The sequence below is a fragment of the Cryptomeria japonica genome, chromosome 1, assembly GCF_030272615.1.
Source record: "Cryptomeria japonica chromosome 1, Sugi_1.0, whole genome shotgun sequence".
NCBI classification, from domain to species: domain Eukaryota; kingdom Viridiplantae; phylum Streptophyta; class Pinopsida; order Cupressales; family Cupressaceae; genus Cryptomeria; species Cryptomeria japonica.
In genome coordinates, this window is record NC_081405.1 from 531,958,711 (window position 1) to 531,979,997 (window position 21,287).

Below are 21,287 nucleotides of genomic sequence, written 5' to 3' on the forward strand. Positions count from 1 at the left end.
ATGAAGACAAGAATGTAGAGGCAAATGTCATAGTTCAGCTTCTCCTTAACAAAAATACACAAAAACATTTCTTAGACTATAATTGAAAAGAAAGGTGAGTAGCCATGACTAAGGTGATTAGCATGTTAAGCTATGTTAAGACCTTAAAAAATGATTTTTAAGGAGCACTACAATGGAAAGGAGTAACAAAGGAATGGCAAGATGGTATATAAAATGTTCTAGAGAACCTAAACAAACTTGAGAAGACCTTGACAAAGAAATCACCATAGGATTTGCGCCCCAAAACACTGGTGAAAAGTATTCCACATCTGAAAAAAATACCAAAATAGGAAATGGAAACGAATATAGTTTCCAAACCACCAAAGTATAATATTCTGGTTAAGAATAACTAGCTACACAAGAAAATCAAATTCTGGCAGCAAGGTTCCCAATGCCAAGATACAAATATAAAATCAAATGTAATGTCCCTTTTCTGAAATAGGGTTTAATAATAAATAATAATAATAATAATAATAATAATAATAATAATAATAATAATAAATTAAATATAAATAAATAAATAATAAAATATAATATACTATAATTACAAGTTCATTTGAAAGAAGACAAGGAGGGAGAGAAAAAAAGGAATGGAGCATAGGAATTAAGGAAAGGTAAATGGAAGGAGGAGGAATGGGAAGGAAATAAGGAAGTGATTCTCTCAAAAGGGCAGTAATAATGAAGGGTTGTGATTCTTTCAAAAGGTGATAATTATAAAGCCTGTGACCATTGCAAAGGGCAGTCATGATGAAGAGGTGTGACTCCTCCTCACTTGAAGATATAAGCGGGAGGACAACTTCAATTAGAGAGGGGGAGAAAAAAGGAACAGAATAAGAGGAAGCAGCATTTAAACTATAATCAGAAGTGCAGATCTGATTTGAATGATAAGGCAAGCAATGAGGAGATACGACTCTTAAAATAGGTGTCTCTTTTCAAAGGGATGTGTCTCCTCCTCAATATAGTATGAAATTGTAAAAGGAAACAGGCAATTGAAGAAGAGCATAAGTACTCATAAATCAAACAAAATCAGGGAAGAAACAATCAGTTTCAAAGTTAATAAAAATAGTTGGCAGGCTTATATATTTTCAAGTGATGGGATCTAAATCAAGATTTAAGGATTGGCAATTTGCATTTCCTAAATATACTTCATACCTTTTTGGGATAACTAGGGCAAAATATAGGAAATCCCAAAAGGGGGCATTACATCATAAAAACTTTTATAATTTGATAAAAAGAAACTCAAAAGATTCTATGCAATATTCGAATACAAGCAGATGTACACAATATAGCTATGTGTTATGACGTATTCACACATCACCCCATTGCAAATGGGGACCCCTACTTTTTTGCTTTCTAGGGTTTGCTTTCTAGGTTTTTAGGGTTTGTCTGTTAGCCTTTGCATAGGATGGCAGGCTCTACTTGAGCTAGGGTGAGTCCACAGGGCCCCAGAATTAGGGTTTCTTTGAGAGTCTTCCTTAGGGCATGGTTTTGCTCTTGTTGCTAATTGTGTCTTGCTTGGTGAGTGAGTATCATCCTTGAAGGTCTGAGTTAGGTCAAATTGGTGAGTGATGAAGTCTGGAATGTCATCCTGATCTTCAAATACCCTGAAATTTGGCTAAGTCTGGAATGTCTTCCTAATCCTGAAATTTGACTAAGTCTAGAAAACTGAAGAATCCTCCCAAAACTAGATTTTGCATTATAACTCCTGGTGCATTATAACTCCTGGAGGTCCAAAACCACTCTCAAACATCCTGACAGTATATATGGAATATAACTTAAAGTATAAGTGACATTTCCTTATATTCCATACATGAATCCTGACGGAGAGACCAAAATGTCAAATTTCGCTCCTGACTCTTCCAAAGGGTCCAAAGCGAATTTCGCTCCTGACCCTTCCAAAGGGTCCAAAGCAAAATTCTCCATAAGACATTCTAGTTTGACCCAAACTTAGAACTAACTCATTCCCAGGCATTATTGAGGGCAAAATACTTGTTTGGATGAAGAAATGTGAGAAATGAAATCAAGATTTGAGCCTAAATGTGAGTTTCGCTCCTGACCCTTCCAAAGGGTCCAGAGCGAAATTCTCCCTAGACACCTTTTTTCTCCTTGTTTGCATTGGAAACCTTGATTCCTTGGGCATGGTAAGGGCAAATTGACATATTCTTGCCTTAGGAAGTGATTTGAAGTGTTTGAAAGTGTGGATTTTGTCTAAAGTATGAATTTCGCTCCTGACCCTTCCAAAGGGTCCTGAGCAAAATTCACCTTTTCCTTTATTTTGCTCTTTCATGTGGCCAAGTTTTGGATTTTTGAGGCATATTTGAGGAGACTTGGATGCATTTTTGCCTTGGAGAGGAGGTTTAAGACTACAAAATGATGGAAATTAGCCTAGAGGAGGAATTTCGCTCCTGACCCTTCCAAAGGGTCCAGAGCGAAATCCTCATCTGACCCTCTATTTTGCCTAGGACACTGGAAAGACCTTGCTCTGAGCCAAGTGAGTGGTAAACGGACTTGATGGTGGTAAGGAGAGGCAAATTTGATCAATTTTAAAGATGGATTAGATGGAAGAGGTGTGAAATCAACCAAGATTGTGAATTTCGCTCCTGACCCTTCCAAAGGGTCCAGAGCGAAGTTCTTGAAAACACCCATTTTCTTCCTTGTTATGGCCAAGTTTTGGACTTCTAAGGCATGGTTGCAGTGACCTTGAGGTGTTCTAGCCTTTGAAAGAAGATTGAGGCGATGAAATGGTGAAAATCAACCTAGAATGGAAATTTCGCTCCTGACCCTTCCAAAGGGTCTAGAGCGAAATCTTCCATTTGACCTTCTAGCTTGCCTAAAATGATGAATAGAGTTTGAAAGGACCTTGAAATTGATTGAGTTTGAGAGAGAATTGGATAAATCAAGATTTTCGCTCCTGACCCTTCCAAAGGGTCCAGAGCGAAAATCCTCATGACCCTCATTTCCTTCCTAATTTTGGCTAAGTGTTGGTCTCTAAGGCATGTTGGAAGGTGGATTGGTATGTTCTTGCCTTGAGAGGGAGTTGGACGCTTTGAAAGATGAAGATTTTGCCCAAAGTATGAATTTCACTCCTGACCCTTCCGAAGGGTCTAGAGCAAAATTCATTATAAACCTCATTTGCTCCCTTGCTTGGGCTTCAAACCTTGTTCCTTGGGTGGAGAATGATGTAGTTTTGCCTTACAAAGAAGATTGGAGTTGAAAGGATGAGATGTCAGGCCTAGAGTGTGAATTTCGCTCCTGACCCTTCCAAAGGGTCCAGAGCGAAATTCCCCAAAACCACTCTTTTCCCTCAAGTTTACGCCAAGTCTAGGGTGGTTCAAGGTGAATTAGGATTGGGAGTGTCCTTAGGTGTAACTTTGACTTGCCAGTGATTATCAAATTTGAAGGAATTGAGCCAAATCATGAATTTCGCTCCTGACCCTTCCAAAGGGTCTAGAGCGAAATTCCTAAAATCACCTATTTTCCTTGCAAATCAAGTCAAGTTTTTGTTTTTTATGGCATGGATGGAAGTGAGAAGGTATGTCCTTGCCTTTTGAAGTTGATTGAGGTTGAAAGAATGAAGAAATAAGCTCAAAACAAGATTTTCGCTCCTGACTCTTCCAAAGGGTCCAGAGCGAAAATCCTAAAACTCATCCTATCCTCCAGATTTGTGTCAAGACAAACCTTGATCAAGGTGAAATTGGCTTGGAGATACCCCTGGGCATGCCTTTGAATGGCTTGTGGTAGCCAATGATGAAGATGTTTGAGCTTAGACTAGAATTTCGCTCCTAACCCTTCCAAAGAGTCCAGAGTGAAATCCTAGATAGGTCTTGTCCCTGGCCATGTTTTTTTAGCAAATTTCTCCTAGCAAGCCATTTTGAGGTCAAGCAAGTGTTGAGGTGAGAAGCAAGGTGGAGAGAAATGGAGTTGAGTAAGGGAAAACAAGCAAAACAAGAAATTCGCTCCTAACCCTTCCAAAGGGTCCAAGGGCGAAATTCTTCAAACCACCTATTTCTCCTTGAGTGAGGTCAAAACTTTGAGCCCTATGGCATGATTGGAAGGAAAGACATGTATTCTCACATTGCAAGATAGATTGGAGTGAAGGAAATGAAATATCAAGTCTAAAACTTGAATTTCGCTCCTGACCCTTGCAAAGGGTCCATGGCAAAATTCACAAAAATATCCTTTTTCTTTCAAATTTGTGCTAGGCCAAGACCGTGATCAAGGTAGATTGGGCTTAAAGATTGTCACTAGCATGCCTTAGAGGGGATTGTGAGTGAAAGAAGTGAGTATTTTGAGCTAAGGGAAAAAATTCGCTCCTGACCCTTCCAGAGGGTCCAAGGTGAAAATCCCAAATAGGTCATGTCCTTGACCAAGGTCCAGGGCAAAATTTTATGGGGCCTGTCCCTAGGGAAGATTTCAAGTAAACTTCATTTTGATGTCTTCTTGTTGATGATTTAAGGTAGAAAATGCTATGTTAAGATGAATTTATTATGTGTCCTTAATCATCTTTTGGTTTGTTTTGCAGATGAAAGAAGACCAGGCCAGGACAAGGACGACCTCTTCCAGTCCATCATCATCAAGGACGTTCCACATAACGGAGGATTCAAGGTGCTTTGAAGCGTTGGAAGGCCAGGGGTGTTCAAGGAGTTCAAGTTAGCCTCAAGACCTCATTCTACCACAATATGACAAAGAAAGGTTTCGCCAACACTTCAAGGCAAGGTATGCTACCGGAGAAGGAAGACTTGACAATATCAAGCACTTGGGAGTAAAAGAGGTACACCATTCATCAAATTGAGACAGAGAAGAGGATCAACCAAGTCACAAGCGTTTGACAAGGTGGCATCCCAGTCATCATTCTTCTAGTTGGATTGGTCCATCTCAGCATGACCAAATTCAATGTACCTAATTTACCGAAGGCGGCACAAACTTCGATGTACCTACCCCTCCTTCCTATTGGTCCTCGCTCCTGAAATGTAATTTTCTAATTGGCTAGGGAAGTTTGTTGTAACAAACCATAATTAGGGTTTCTATCTTGTAATCCTAGCCATTGGTTTAAGACAATCAGAGTCGTCTGTTTGTAAAGGGTTCTCTATATAAAGCCCTGGCTTCTCATTTGTAAAGGGTTAATAGTCGGTGAATAGGTAGTAGAATAGAAAATAGAATAGTAATTAGAGTAGATTAGGAAGAGAAGGCAAGAAATTGTTGCCTTTATTGTAAATGAACCCCCTTTTCATTGAAGATATGGTGAAATGTGTCGTTTCTTTGCAATACGCATGGTCTCTTGTTGAATCTTCATTGTAGATGATAAATGATTAGATTGAATGAAAGAATTTATTGAATGCACTCGCGTGGAATCCACCTAGTCCAAACCACTAGCCTCTTGCTAACTGTAAGAGCGCCTTGCATGGTCAACTAGCATAGAATGAGCTTAATCCCGAGTCATAATACCTCTGTTGTTCATGCATTATCTTGAATGGTGATCAATATCTGATGGTGTATGATTTGGACATATTTGAAACATCCCTTAGAAGATCGCACTGCGTTGGTGTCGAATTGTTCAACCTGATGGTGAGACCCAGCCCAGTAGGACTCCATCTAGTCATTCATCCATCTTCTTGCATTCTAGGTCTTAGAGTAGACTTCCTGAACCTTGTATCTTTTACCCTTTCTTTATCTTCCAGTTTGTAAATAGGACTTGTGATTCCAGCAAATCAGACGTTCAGGTCATCCAATGTAAGTCCCCTTGGGATTCCATCAAAATCACATCGTACCGCAAATAGCTTATCCACACGTAGAGAACCTACATAACAGAACCTTGGAGTTTCTCCGACTGATCCTTCGGCAAGATCTTCAGTAGTCGGGAAACTTTGTTCAAGAGAGGATAGGATACCTCTGGGTATTTTATTCTATGTTTGGTCGTGTACAAAAGACACATCAACACTATGTTACCCCGAGTTTCAGGGATGGGGACGGCAAGGAACGGGGGTACACATTTCCGGGACGGATATTCTATTTTCCAATTTTGGGGATGGCAAAGGAGACTACTATATAAAAATAGGGAAAATTAAAATATATACGGAAATTTAAAATATTCATCTGAGAATATGGATAAAACATGCAGATATGCATTACAGAACCTTACATATAAGAACTAGCAGAGTTCTTATGGCAAATTTGAGTTAAATTGAGAGTCAAAGTCAAATTGCTTATATAATTCGTTGTCAAAATTCACTGTCTATATGCAGAATTTATGGGGACGCATCCCCAGGTAGCGTAGCAATATAGTAGTTGACCCATATAAAAGATTATATTATGCAATTTCAAAGGTGAAAATGAAAAGCTGATGTAGAAAAGGTTGTAGTAAACATACTATTAATTTTTTTAAATTCAAATTAAAAATGTGATGTCCCCGATTAGCAAGGTCACCTCTTTTCTTTGCTAGTGTTTGTTTTCATAAATAATGAAAAAGTAAATAAATTAATTAATATAATAATAATAAATGAAATTATTATTAAATATTAATAAAACATGGACATATACATTACAGAACCTTAACATATAAGAACTAGCAGAGTTCTTATGGCAAATTTGTGTTAAATTGAGAATCAAAGTCATATTGCTTATAGAATTCCTTGTCAAAATTCACTGTCTATATGCAGAATTTATGGGGACAAGGCCCCAGGTAACGTAGCAATATAGTAGTTGACCCGAATAAAAGATTATATTATGCAATTTCAAAGGTGAAAATGAAAAGCTGATGTAGAAAAGGTTGTAGTAAACATACTACTAATTTTTAAAAATTTAAATTAAAAATGTGATGTCCCCGATTAGCAAGGTCACCTCTTTGTTTTGCTAGTGTTTTCTTTCATAAATTATCAAAAACTAAGTAAATTAATTAATACAATAATAAGAAATGAAATTATTAAATGTTTTAAAATAAAGTTTACTGGGCAGACTTGTGAGGAAAATCTTCAATAAATAAAAACTTAAGGCCGACTGTACAGATCTGAGTTTCATTGAGTCTACAAGCTGTACAGATCTGAGTTTCATTGAGTCTACAAGCTGGCTGGAGTTGACAACTGTATGAAGTTTTGAGTATGAACTTCTGTTGTAAAATCTGCTAGAAATTGTCTGTTGAATTGTAAGGCAGATCTGATTTCTGTAAAAGATTTCTATCGTAATGATAAAACTAAGTAGATAATGCCCAGACATGTTCCTGTGTATTTTCATTATCTATTTGTAATCTTGATGCAAGCAAGAAATTAGTTTTACAACTGCAATTTGAATTCTTTATTAGATTGCAAGTTATGTTTGGGTATCTTTCAGTGGTATCAGACCCACCTTTTTGCCAACCTGTGGATTGATGAGTGACAGGGATCAAAGATATAAGCAAAGAGAAAAGAAGGCCATGGGTGACAGAGATGAGGCAAAGCCCTAAGAGTTCATTAGGGAGATCATAGAAATCCATAGCAGCATAAGGGTTAGTATGAGGGAGATGGTTCACCTTTTAAGATGAATGAACCAGCAACTAAGTACTGATAGGCCCGTTCAAAATGATGTTGAAGGCAGCAGTTCTGGTGGAAGAAAAAATTCAGCTGTTGATGAAAAAATTTTAGCTAATGGGGGGACAGCTACAATTAATACAATGACCTTTAGGGCTAAATTTCTTGACAAAAAAGCAGTTGAAGGTATTGGGGAAGAACATCATAATCCAGAAGAAGACACTAAAATATTTCATGATGCATACTATGCCCTCAGCCCTGTCGCCCATACAGATCTGATTTTCAGGGACTATCATGAGATGAAGAAAGCAACTAGGCATGGGAGGAGAAGGTATAAAGAAAGAAAAAACATTTAGCACCATTTGAGAAAAATCACTGTTTTGACTTTTGATGTTGCTGGTAATTCCTAAGAGAGGGCTTGGTTGCAAAAATTAGATACATATTTCTCATTGAACCCAATGCTTGAAGAAGAGGCTATCAAACTTGCCACCTTGCATTTTGAAGGAGTAGCTCATGAATGGTGGTACCATGGCATGATAAACCAAGGGCATGATTCTATCACCACCTTGAAAGACTTCAGCCAAAGATTGATTGAGAGATTTGATAAGAAGGATCCAGGGACTCATTTTAGAGAGTTAGCACATCTGAAGCAAGAGGGAAGGATGGAAGACTATGTAGCAAAATTTCAGAGGCTACCGGTAATGATTTCTGATGTATCAGCAAAAAAGCTTAGTATTTTTTATAGAAGGCCTAGTCGAACCCCTTAAAGGGTTAGTGAGGGCACATGATCCAAGCTCATTGCAGAGGCCGTCAGTTTTTAAGATTCAGTGACCAAGGACACGTTGAACTTCAAGCAAGCGTCACCTATGCAATTAAAGAGATCCTTTCAAAAGAACACACTACCCCCTAAGCCCAGTCCAATGGAGGTGTCTAAGAATGAATAGCATGGAGGAAGCTATGCTTCACATGCAGACAATTTTGGCAGCCTAGTCATCAGCGTTTGGGAAAAGGACAGATTCACTACATAGAGGTAGTCTCCAATGAGGATGCAGAAGATGCAACTTGGAAAGGCGCACCGGCTGGACATTCAAATCAGAAGTTGCTTGATGAAAAGCAACATATGGGATGGGTGGACTGCGATGTCTCCAATTAGGAAGGTCACCTCTTTTCTTTGCTATTGTTTGTTTTCTAAACAATATAATATTAAAAAAATTAATTAATAAATGAAATTATTATTTATTTTTAAATAAAATTTATTGGGCAGAATTTTGGGGAGAATCTTTAATAGATAAAATCTTGACCCCGACCTGGGTTTTTATGGTGATTATTTCTTGTAGCCAACCTAGCTAGGAGTCATATTTATATGGGTATTGTTGGTGAAGATGGGCACCGAAGAAGTTTATTATCTGTGCATTACACGAATGCAACCACTTCCTCAGATTTAAACCTGAGAGGTGTATGCTGGGGGGACAAAAACCCTGCCACTCGGAGAATATTCCATTCTCAAGCATTACGTGAATACAGGAAAGGAGCTTAAGTTTCTCATTCCTGGATCGACCAACAAGAAGCTACAGGAGGACTGTTAATAGCAGTTCTGTTTATTTCACCAGCGAGCTCCACGAAAGGACAACATTACTCCAGCAATCAGCATGGATGCAAATGTGCAGGTCTGAGTTTCATTGAGTCTACAAGCTGCTGGAGTTGACAACCATATGAATTTCTGAGCATGAACTTCTGTTGTAAAATACGATAAAAATTGTCTGATGAATTGTACAGAAGATCTGATTTCTGAAAAAGATTTTTATCCCAATGATAAAACTTAGTGGGTAATGCCCACACATGTTCCTGTGTATTTTCATTATCTATTTGTAATCTTGTGCAAGCAGAAAATTAGTTTTACTACTGCAATTTGAATTCTATATTAGATTGCAAATTCTGTTTGGGTATCTTTCAAAAAACTTGGCTAAAAAGAACAAATTATTTTTGATCCCTCATCAATCAAAATGGTGAAAAGATGAAAGAACCTAGTATATGCATCAAATTCAAACCACTCATCACGAACAGTTTGACACAATGAGAAATGGAAAACGCGGTGCAATACTAGGTTACACACAAAAATAATTGTACAATACTTAGTCCATCTCAGCGATCATATTCTACAATTATAAACTGATAAAGGAGACAGAGAAATAATTATATATATAAGAAATCAAGTTGACATACACAGTTAAAGAGCAGCTGATTGTCAAATAAGGTTCACGTTACACAGTCAAACAAAATCAAAAACACCCTAGTGACTTGGCAAAAAAACAAAAGAAATTAATAAACAACTCAAGAAACTTTTGAAAGGCTATTTCAAAGCAGCCTACAGCGGTCCAACATTCTTGCATAAAATAAAGATGGCACTATCACAATGTGTAAAGACTATAAATCTCTTGACAAAATCATAACAAGAGACAATCATCTACTTCCAAAAATGGATAATTTCTCAGACACCCTCACAGGGGAAACAATATTTTTTTCTGAATTGATCTCCTATGTAAATAACACTACTAATCAACAATCAACAAAACAGGATAGTTGAAAACGGTACAAATTCTTAGGTATGCCCTCTTTACTTGATATGCATACAAATGAATGAAGGAAATATTCAGTAAGTGGATGAATTACTAGGAGTCCTTATTATGAAGGTGCAAGCTATTCATCAAACCCGTTTGCTAAGCATTTAGAAATATAAAAATTGTAATGGATCAACAATTTTATAAAACTATTAGAATTTATAAAAAATTGTTCAAACTATTTGAACAAAGAGAGGAAAGCAATATATCACTCTCAAAAGAAAATTACATCACCTTCCAAAACAAGTGAAAATATGAATTCTACCCATCTCTTTGAAAAAGTTGGCCCAGAATTTTAAGAGGGCTCTTTTGTATTCATAATTTAGAATCTAAATTTATCACAACTAGATGGAACTCAAGAGTCAAGAGTAAGGCAAACTCCTATTAGTGTATTGTTGAATGCAACGAGAAGAAATTCATACCAACATTTTAAGCTGCTGCGTGCTACAACTTTCTATACTCCAGGGGTTGTTCTAAAGAAAACTGCAAACAGAAGAAAAGAGGTTAAGGAAAACAAACAACTCAGAAAGCTTTTATTCCATGACCACCATAGCTATTTTTTTACACTAAGCAGCGTAGAGGCGTCTACAGTGACATCAAAAACGTGTGTCAATTTATGCTTCAGTTTTAAATTGACATCCCAATGATGGTTTAAACTTTAAATCTACAGCTAAAAACGCCAAGATAGTAAATACAGTTGTTGACTTCATTTGGAACTGCTGGAACATCAACATTTCATAACTGAACCGCGAAAGAATTGCCGTGTAACTGCAACTGAGAATTGAGAGGGCACACCAAGTGCATATTGAATAGAGATTACAGAGAAAACGTATTTAATAGGAGGTATCACATGTGTCCTTTCTTGATTGCTTGGTTTCGCTCAAAATGTTGTAATTATTTTTGCTTTGTTTCACTGAAATTTCAAGTGTAAAGTGCACACTCATACCAGGAGTTTTCAGAGCAATCGAGAGAGCGTGGCATGTTGGAGGAAGGGGATGCAGTGGAGAGTGTAAAGGAGGCAGTGGATGGGATTGTTGGGTTTTGGGGAGAACGCAGAAGTGTTTTCAAGAAGGCATGTGCTAATCTTAACATGTCGATAAAATTGCTCACACCCATAGGTTTGTCTAAGGACCTCAAGGACAGGGAGCCGTTGCCACATGAAACATTAGAATCCCCTCACGTGCCTGCAGGAAGCTCTCAATTTTGCCAAGGAACTGCTCAGGTTTGGCCATAAAAGCAACAAGTTGTATCACGTGTGCCCCCAGCCCCTCCCCCTTTTTGGGTGTTTGTTTTCTGATGTTTTTATACAGCTTTTAAAAAAATTGCATATACATATTTTGAAATACAGATCATTTCAACTGCTTTATCATGTTTCCTGATATATGCACCCTTTCAATCAATTGTACCCTAATCCAGCTTAAAATCTAATCATGTTTCTTGATATGCGTTTTGACTTGGTTGACTTTTTAATTGCCTTGGCTGGTGGTTACTAATTTTGCAAGCAGCTTCATGTTTGCCAAGTGCATGTGGCACGAGTGTTTCCAAGCTTGATTGGTCAGGTTTCTCTTATAGTTGCTTGGTGGGGCCTGCATGTACTAGGCAGGGCATATTGTGTGATGTCCTCATCTCTAACCCAGAAGTTAACAACAAATAAGCAATCTTGATAGCATTTAAGCAATAATAAATAGTTTAGAGTTGGGAATAAGTACATTGTGTAGCATTAATCATTTGGGGAATTAATCAGCAAATCAAAAGTATAAGATTTGTTGAAAAAATCGTATTTACAAAAAGTCATTAAGAATTAGAGGAAAACAATCGAAAACTATTTTTTGTAATATTTAAGGACATTTCCATAGCATAGAGATATTGTACGCAAACAAAAAATAGACTTCAACACATGGATTGCAAAATTACATGATCAAGAATATGTGTACAAGAGTATCCGTTTCAAGACTCTCTAATATGTATAAGACTGGTATATATGTGTGTGTGTCTATAGGTATGTATATACATATATGTGTGTGTCTATATATATGTGTGTGTATGTGTGTGTCTATATATATGTGTGTGTCATAAAATAGTTTTGAATAAAAATAAAATAACTAATATAGCTAAAATAAAATTATAATAAAATAAAGTACACCCTGAGTTGTCCTAGTGGTGGAAAACTTATGCTATTGAAACAGAGGTCACAAGTTCAAATCCAACAAGGGGGTAGGGTATGTACATCTTATCGGCTTTGGCCCATTACCAATAAAATAAAATAATTCATATTTTGCATAAATATATATAAGTTTCTAAAAGTTTTATTTTACTTAGAAATATTTTAATCTTATTTTATTTTATGTACATTATTTATTTTATTTATTTGTGAATGTATATAATTAATTTTGAAATAAATTAAATTCTCATAAAATAGTTTTGAATAAAACTAAATTAAATAATATAATTAACTATTTAAATAATTTTAAAATAAAATAAAACAATTCATATTTTACATAGATGTATATAAGTTTCTAAAAGTTTTATTTTACTTAGAAATATTTGATTCTTATTTTATTTTATGTATATTATTTATTTATTTATAATGTTGTAATATTTTGAATTTTTTAAAAATATGAAAATTAATTTTAACTAAAAGTATAATGTATCTTAATTTTGTAAATATTAATAAATATTTTAAATTTTAGTTTTTTTTGGAGTCATATTAAAAAGATACAAAGCTTATATCATATCTATAAAAATAAATAGGTAATTAAATAGTTTAGAAAAATACAAAGCTATTTTCTTTTATTTTAGAACTAATTTATTTCATAAAACTACACTTGTAAAATCATTATGATAAACAAAACAAAATATTTTTACATACTCTATATTTTATAGAACCAAAAAAAAAATTCAAATTGATATATTTTTTATTTATTATAAAATGTTAATTTTATGATTTTATTTAGTTAGGAGTTATTTATCAAGAGTTATTTTATTTTTATTGTAGAATTGTTTTATTATTTCTAGATGTTTTCTTTAATGACAAGCTTGAAGTGTAATGGTCTGAATGGGTTAATAAAGAAAACATCTAGAAATAATAAAACAATTCTATAATAAAAATAAAATAACTCTTGATAAATAACTCCTAACTAAATAAAATAAAATAATTTTTAAATCAATAATTAATATCAATTAATTTTTTTATCTTATTTAAAATTTATTAATATATATTTTGTATATAAAACAAACATCAATTACTATTACCAGTAAATAAATATTAATAATAGCTTTTAAAACAAATCAAAAATACTTTAAGGACCAATTTATAAATTTTCCTCTAATATACCATTTAACTTTAGAAAATAGGCTTTTTCGTGAAAATCAATCTTGGACCATTCTGTTAATTACATTTGCCCTGTCAAAAGCCTACTTCATGACGCATAAAAAAAAACCTTGCGTATATCACTATTCTGTTGACTTTTCTTATGGGTTGAAGTCGTGTTTTTATAGAGAGGCGTAAACCCTACTTCGCAGCGCTAAAAAAAACCCTCGAAATTCATAAAATATGCCAATGAAATCTGTTAAAAACATTAAAATCATGCGTAGATTTTAACCTTCAGAAGAAACAAGTTGAAATCGTGTTTAATCGTAAGCAAATTGAGTAAAAAACCAGTCAAAATCGTGAGTCAAGCATTTATTTTTAAAAAATGCGATTTTAACAGGGAAAAAATCGGCAAACATCCCGATCCGCGATTATTTCCGTATAATCGAGATTTTTTCGCAATCTTTGCTTCTTTGCTTCATCTACAATAGACCAAATAGATATGTTATCCGATAAAGATTTGCAAGCATCCTGTCATTATCTGTGATAACAGATCAGTATCATAAAATAATTGAAGGTTAATATAAACAATTAGAAGATAAACATGAGCTTTAGAGTTATCATGATGCTTGATCTTCTTAGGCACAAATGCCATGTTGGGAGAGTGACCTATAATTGGGTGTCTGAAGCTACCATGTTGATCGTTCGACATATAGGAATCCAATATTAAATCGAAGTCATCATTATGTACCTACAGCTGGGCACAAGCTATAAGGAGAAAAATAGATTATAACGTTGATGTTATCGTTGGTATGGACCCGAGAATTAAAGGAAACAATGATATTGTTATTAAGGTAGTGATCTCATTATCTCTAAAACAGGTGAATATATTCTATCAGGGATTAATCGTCATCAACCAAGGAGATTAATGACAAAAGAAGCAGCGATATGCATTTAGTTGTTAAGAAGGATTAATCAAGGGACATCATCCTAGAACCAGAAAGGATCCTTAAAATGAGGGAAAAGAGATTGAGGAATCAGCTCATTCCGAAATATTTGATCAAATGGAAAGGCCTACTTGAAAAGGATGCAACATGTGAAGGAGCAGAAATTTTTGAGCACCCAAACCTTAAATTGCTTGTTGACAAGCAATCTTAGGGAAGGGTGGATTGTAATATCCCAACATTAATATTTTCATAATATCATTATTACCATTCTTTTCCTTGCACTTAACATATGAATTAATGATGAAACAATAATTTGTAGATGAATTACTATATATTACAAAATGATATTAAATTTTTATCATTTAACATATATTACTTTGTACAAAATTAAATATTTATCATTTAACATATATATTACTTTAAACAAGTACTACCAATTAAAAGGAAATGGTGCCCAATATTTAGGTTGGGCTCTTACTCTGTTGGTTAACATATTTTGTCCCTTTCTTGAAATTGTAACATTTGTTTTCTCTAAATAATTATATGACTTCTGCACACCCCTTAATGAAAGGACACAAATAAACCAACAGTTGGATGAACTAATCAAAATCCATCCTCTGCATTAGAGGGCACCTCCTCATATGATTTGCAATGAATTCTATACTGAAAATCTTTGAAATGAAGATGCTTTTAACCAGAAAGCATAGAAAGGCTTTAGCATTCATCTATCAACACAAAGGAATGCCATTAACATAAAACAGAGAGAATATTTTGAAAATTAAATAAGAGCTCACAAACTCTGTTTCTCCCACAGGTTCATTTCATAAATTCAAAGCAAAGCAAGTACAAAGCAATATTGATTCTGATCGATACTCTCACATGCCTCACAGGGCAAGGGGGATCAACACAACTCAATCCACAATGAATCTGCTAACAAGTAATAATAATAATGGATTCTACAAAACATAGTATTAATTGATATGAATAATGGTATCATGCACATAGCAGATTTTCTAGGAAAGATCGCCAATCTTTAAATGCACAGATTAAAAGACTGCACACCATAATCATTTTCATTCATAAATCAGTCATTCCAGTTCCAAGGAATTCAAAACATAAATAGATATTGTTTGTTGCTCGAAAAATCACAGTTTTTCGGACCCTTCTAGAGTCTCAAAAACATAGTTATATAGCCACAACCTGGCCAATGGTTATAACGGGAAACACGGAAAGCCAACAATTTCTACCTCGCAAAATCAGTGAAACCAATATTAAAAGAAAAATAAAATTGTCTTGCAACTAACAAGTGAAAAGTGTTAATGCATGGTAGCTTTGGTAAGATAAATGATTGAATGAGAGATAAATGAAGTCTCTCATTCAATCATTTATCCTATCGATAAACCATAAAGAAAACTTCAAGCTATTTCATTTCATAATCATTCCTCATTTATATATCAAATCTACTTAGTCGATCAATATCGATAATCATATTATAGCATGGCATATCGGTTTGCATTATAACTGTGATCACCGATGATTATCAGGTTAACCATGTATCCCGATTAATATCGGATGTGTTCTCAGCAATAAACAAATAATGATTATCAAGTTGTTATCGAGTGGCAAAATATGCACCGCTTGATATATATAACCATTAGTTAATGATCGATATCGGTTAAGACACCGATTGACAATAGTTAATATGCCACGCAAACACCGATTGGCATACCACGTGAATACCGATTGGCATGAACACTAAGTTAAGTAGACCCCGATTAGTATCAAGCTGGTGATTAATATAAACACAGATTGATAGTATATATCAAAGGGTGCGATCAAGTAGTGTCTTGATCGGTCATGTCCATAAGACATGATCGGTCAAGGCACTGCTTGATCCTCCCCTCTTGCATATATATATCAATTGATATTTGTGAAGAGGATATTGAAATCGATAAATACTCCTTTCACCTGCCAAACAAAGAAGATAGTCAGATTTATAATAGAGATAGATAATACATAGATATAGAGAATACAAATTAGAATACATCTTGCATATTGAATTGAAAATTGAACATCATTTATAAAAAGGACCTATCATCAACGAAAAATATTACTATGCAGTTTTGGTAACTGCTTCTTTCTTCCAATCCGCATGAGCAATGGCAAAGTGTTGAATGATTGTGTTATGAGGTAATCCCATGTGTGCCATTCGTTGCTTCCAGACCTCTTTTTCCCTATGAACCTGTGCAACTTTGTCAGAGTGACTATCCAGATGTCCAATGCATAAAAACAGGAGCGATTCAATCTTAGCAATAACACTTAAGTCATCTGGAACTAAACCCTTAACTTCTTTCACATAATTGATTTTGCCCTTAAATGATTCCGTTATAACCTCAATCACCTCAAGGTTTCTTCCATCATCTTTCAAACATTTTATCCCAATGCACACGAGTTCATTTCTCATGGAGGTAACTAATTCTGCGAGTTGATTTATCAATTTTGCGAAGTCCTCATAAGCCTGTTTTATCAGGGAATTTCTCCATTCAATGTTCCTCTGGCACACATACAAAATACTATCATCCAAGCCTCCCACAGGTTTTTCAGCAAGAAACTTCAATACCCCATAATTCTGCACTTCTTGCATTTGTACAGCTTTTGATGCCCATTTAGCTTCCTCATTTTTCCAATTGATGATTTCGACCTCCAACTCCTTCATCACTTGTATCGCCCCATCATATACTCTGCTTAAATTAACAAAGTATTCTGCGCCAGACTTTTGAATTCTTTCTAACCACTCCATCACAATTTTGTGATCAACCTACATTTTTGTATTTGTTCCAGAGTCTTCTGATTTGCAAGGGACTTAGGATCGAAGGACATTAGAATCTGTGACAAAGGTTGAGGGTTCAGATCATTGATTGCTTCAATATACTCTGCCATCCTCCGTAACATCTCTTTCATCTGATGCTTATCTTTTTCGTCTTTCCAGGTCCTGGTTATGATCTCCTTTGTTGAAGCCTCAAGGTGAAGAACATTTGTGGCTCGAGAAGCAGGTCCAATGTTTATCTTTTCAACAGCGAAGTCCTGAGTTGTAGGATTTTTTGTCTTTCCATATGTTAATGGACGTGAAATCTCCACGATCTAGTTCCCACTATTTGCATTAAAATCAATTTTCGACATAGTTTTTGATTTCTTCGCTTTAGGAGTTTTTCCCAGGCATTTACTCACCATGTCTTCGATTGGAATCGAGGTTGGAACAATGTTTCTCTTCTTGTTGCTTAACATGTTTTCTAACCATACTGGTCCAGAAGGAACTTGAGACTTATCTGGATCAGTTCTAGTTTCTTTTCCATCCCTTACTACCATAGTAGTAACTTCATTTAAGGCTTCCTGTTCCTGCTAATTATTACCCTCATCAACCAGGCCTTGTTGTTCTTTGTTTGGATCAATTGAGGTGGCATCCATCTCAAGGTCAACCACCACAGTATCAACATGCAAGGATTGTCTTTTGCCCCTTGTTCTGGAGCGGGTGACTCCGACAGAAGTTGTCTCCTCTTTGATTTGCACTGTCTTTGCTCTCTGTCCTCCTTTTCCTTGTTTCTGCGAACCTGCAGCACAAGATGGGACAAGAGAATTAGATACCAAGACCTCAGTGGGTGAGGTTGAATCTTTCCTTGAGCTTCTGCTCAGCCTTCGCTTTTTAAGCCACTTCTCTGTTCTTTGAATGACCAAGATTGTCTTGGTTTGAATTTGTTCTTCCTCATCTTTTTTCCAGTCAATCTCTGGTATTACTCCTTGCTCCCTATCATCAACAAATTGGGGATCAAGCAAATCATTTTCATCATCCACAATATTTGCAGTGTTTATCTTCAAATCATAATCCCTAATTTGTTGCACTGTGAGTCTCAGGTGAGCTCTTTTTCGAACTTCATACTCATCCACACAATCCGCCCAAAAGCCTTCTAGATCAAGTACATGTCGAAAATTCTCCCTGAATGTAAAGTGTGTCATTGCAAATCCTTTAGTATCAAACTCAGTGCGGGGAAAATACAACTGAAAGTTGAACCTTTTGAACTCTAATTCCAAATTCAAAGCATCCGAAACATTGTTACAAGTGTAATGTGTCAGTTCAATGGGAAAAGAAACACATGTTTGGTGTTCTTCCCCATATTTCTTATCTATATGAGCAAGTTGCCTGCAAACTTCAATTAACACTTGCCTATCAAAGACATATCTCAGCAATTTGTAGTGTTCTCCTTCAAAACCACCAACCCTCAAATAAGTGAACCTGGAGAACTAAATATAGAAGCTGCCATTTATATTTATAAATTGCATAGCTTCCTCAATTAATCTCTTATGAATATCTCCTTTCAACTCAAATACTAACCTGCCAAGGAAAATATTATGAACCTTGTAATAATTTTCAGTGACCCTGTGTTGTTGCAAATGCGGGTGATATTCATATATCCTCGTATCATTCTGCCAAGTTTCATGATACAAACCTACCCATTGACGGGTGCAGGCTAAACAGTATATGAGGTAAGAGGACATATGGAAATTTTTGTTTCCAAAACAACTTAAACCCTCATGCATTCTTTCTACAATTAACTCTGCCCAATCTATGTATCTTTTTTCGCCAAAAATGACCTGAATAAAGAAATACATCCAATCCTCCCAATAAAAGGCTATATGATTTCCCCACATTCTATGTAATAAAATGACTATGTCCCTCACTTCTTGAATTAGATGCTCTGGGGATAATGGGCTTGGAAATCTTGAACCCCCCTTTTGAAATTTCAATAACCAATTTCTTGCAATGACACTCCTATAACATGACTTCTTCTCAGAGAAAAGTCCTTGCGACTTGCATACCGTCCAGTCCTCATATTGCTCCTTCTCTGGTATTTTCATTACGGCGGAAATAACCTCCCAACTAATTGCAAACAAAACCTTACCCTCTGCGTCTCTTATACACCTTTCTACAGGATCATATCTGCTCATACATTCCAAAACTACTTCTGGACATGACACAGCTAGAGGAAATGCTGCATCTTCTACCAACCCACAATCTGAAATTTTCTGCATCAAAGGGGAACTAGCAAAACTTCGCACTCTTTCATGGAATTCCTCTAAGTCTACTGACGGCAGAAAAGTATCTCCTATGTGTTGTGACCATTTCACACATCGCCCCATTGCAAATGGGGACCCCTGCTTTTTGCTTTTTAGGGTTTGTTTTCTAGGTCTTTTAGGGTTTTGTCTATTGGCCTTTGCATTTTGAGTGTCGCCAAGGGGATCACCTGGATAGCAGGTCCTGCTTGAGTGATGTCTTGATCCTGAAATTTGGCTAAGTCTGAGAATCTTGATCCTGAAATTTGGCTTAGTCTGAAAGTCCTGATCCTGAAATTTGACTAAGTCTGGAAACTGAAAAACCTCAAAAAACTAGATTTTGCAATATAACTCCTGGAGGTCTGAAACCACTCTCAAACATCCTGAAAGTATATATGGAATATAACTTAAAGTATAAGTGCACTTATACTTAAATGTTATATTCCATAAAAATTATCCTGATAAAGAGTTCAAAAAGTCAAATTTCCCTCCTGACCCTTGCTGATGATCCAGAGCGAATTTCGCTCCTGACCCTCTTAGGAGGTCCAAGGCGAATCTCGCTCCTGTCCCTCACTAAGGGTCCAGGGCGAAAATCAACCTAGGACTCATTCCTGGCCTTATTTGACCAAATTTTGATTTGCAAAGCATTTTGTTTGGACTTTGGAATTGATTGAACACGTTGAAGAAAATGATGAATTTTGGCCAAGGTTAGGAATTTTGCTCCTATCCCTTGCTGAGGGTCCAGAGAAAAATTCATTGTAGATTTCATTTGCCAACTCGCTTGAATTTGAAACCTTGTTCCTGGCCTTGAAAATGATCTTACCTTGCCCTGTGAAGTGATTTGAAACTAAAAGATTGAGCAATTTATCTTAGATTGTAAATTTCGCTCCTATCCCTCTCCAAGGGTCTAGGGCGAAAATGTTGTTTAAGTTTATTTCTCGCTAATTTTGGCTAACTCGTTTTGTGCAGGGTTTTCCGGAGAGAAGATTGGACGTTACTGGATGCATTTGAAAGTTTGAAAGTTTGAAAAATGGTGAATTTTGGGCAACAAAGACAAAATCGCTCCTATTCCTCATTGAAGGACCAGAGCGATTTTCTTTATATACATATTTTTAGACCTTTCTTGGACTTGAACTCTTATTCATGGCGTGTAACAAGATGAAATCTTCCCTAGCAAAGACATTCCATGATGAAAGACGAAGCATTTTGGCCTAGAAGGCAAAGGTTCACTCCTGTCCCTCACTAAAGGTTCGGAGCTTGATTTTCAAATTTGCACTATTCTTGTAGGATCAAAGTGATTTTATGATCAGAAGAGATCAAGGCAAGCATGTTTTGTCCGTTGAATATAATTTGAGTAGTCCACAAAGGAGGAAATCAACCCAAATGACTAAAGGCGCTCCTGTCCCTCTCCAAGGGTCCAGAGCGATTTTCTAAAAAGTGCAAATTTCTTGCAAAGACAAGGCAAGTTTTGTGATTGAAATGATTGGAAGAAGGCATGTTTAGCCCATTGAAGATAATTTTGAAGGCTAGCAAAGGACGGATAAGCTTGAAATTGCAAAATCGCTCCTGTCCCTCACTGAAGGACCAGGGCGAAAAACCTAATATCCAGTCCTTCTCGCCAAGTTTGGACAAATCTAAGCCAAAGCGTAAGTTTGAAATGATGTTTAAAATGCCTTGAAGTGGAATTGAGATGCAAGGATTACAAATTTTGATGACAATTTGCAAATTCACTCATGTCCCTCTCTAAGGGTCCAGGGCGAAGTTGGTA

At 35.9% G+C, this 21,287-nt stretch overlaps 1 protein-coding gene across 10 annotated transcripts in view; it reads right to left on the bottom strand.

The window, feature by feature from the left end:
- The window catches only part of LOC131048757 (F-box/kelch-repeat protein SKIP20), a 45,394-nt gene that overhangs the window by 15,822 nt on the left and 8,285 nt on the right, over positions 1–21,287 (bottom strand). For 4 of the 10 annotated variants that reach the window (XR_009106510.2, XM_057982823.2, XM_057982822.2 and 1 more), the window contains one exon: positions 10,579–10,639. The exons of 2 other annotated variants lie outside the window; for them this stretch is intronic. The gene's annotated coding sequence lies outside the window, so the exon portion shown is untranslated. Of the gene's footprint in view, positions 1–10,578; positions 11,480–21,287 lie in introns of those variants that run through there. 4 more of the 10 variants (XM_057982825.2, XM_059219627.1, XM_059219620.1 and 1 more) reach the window with 4 other exon arrangements.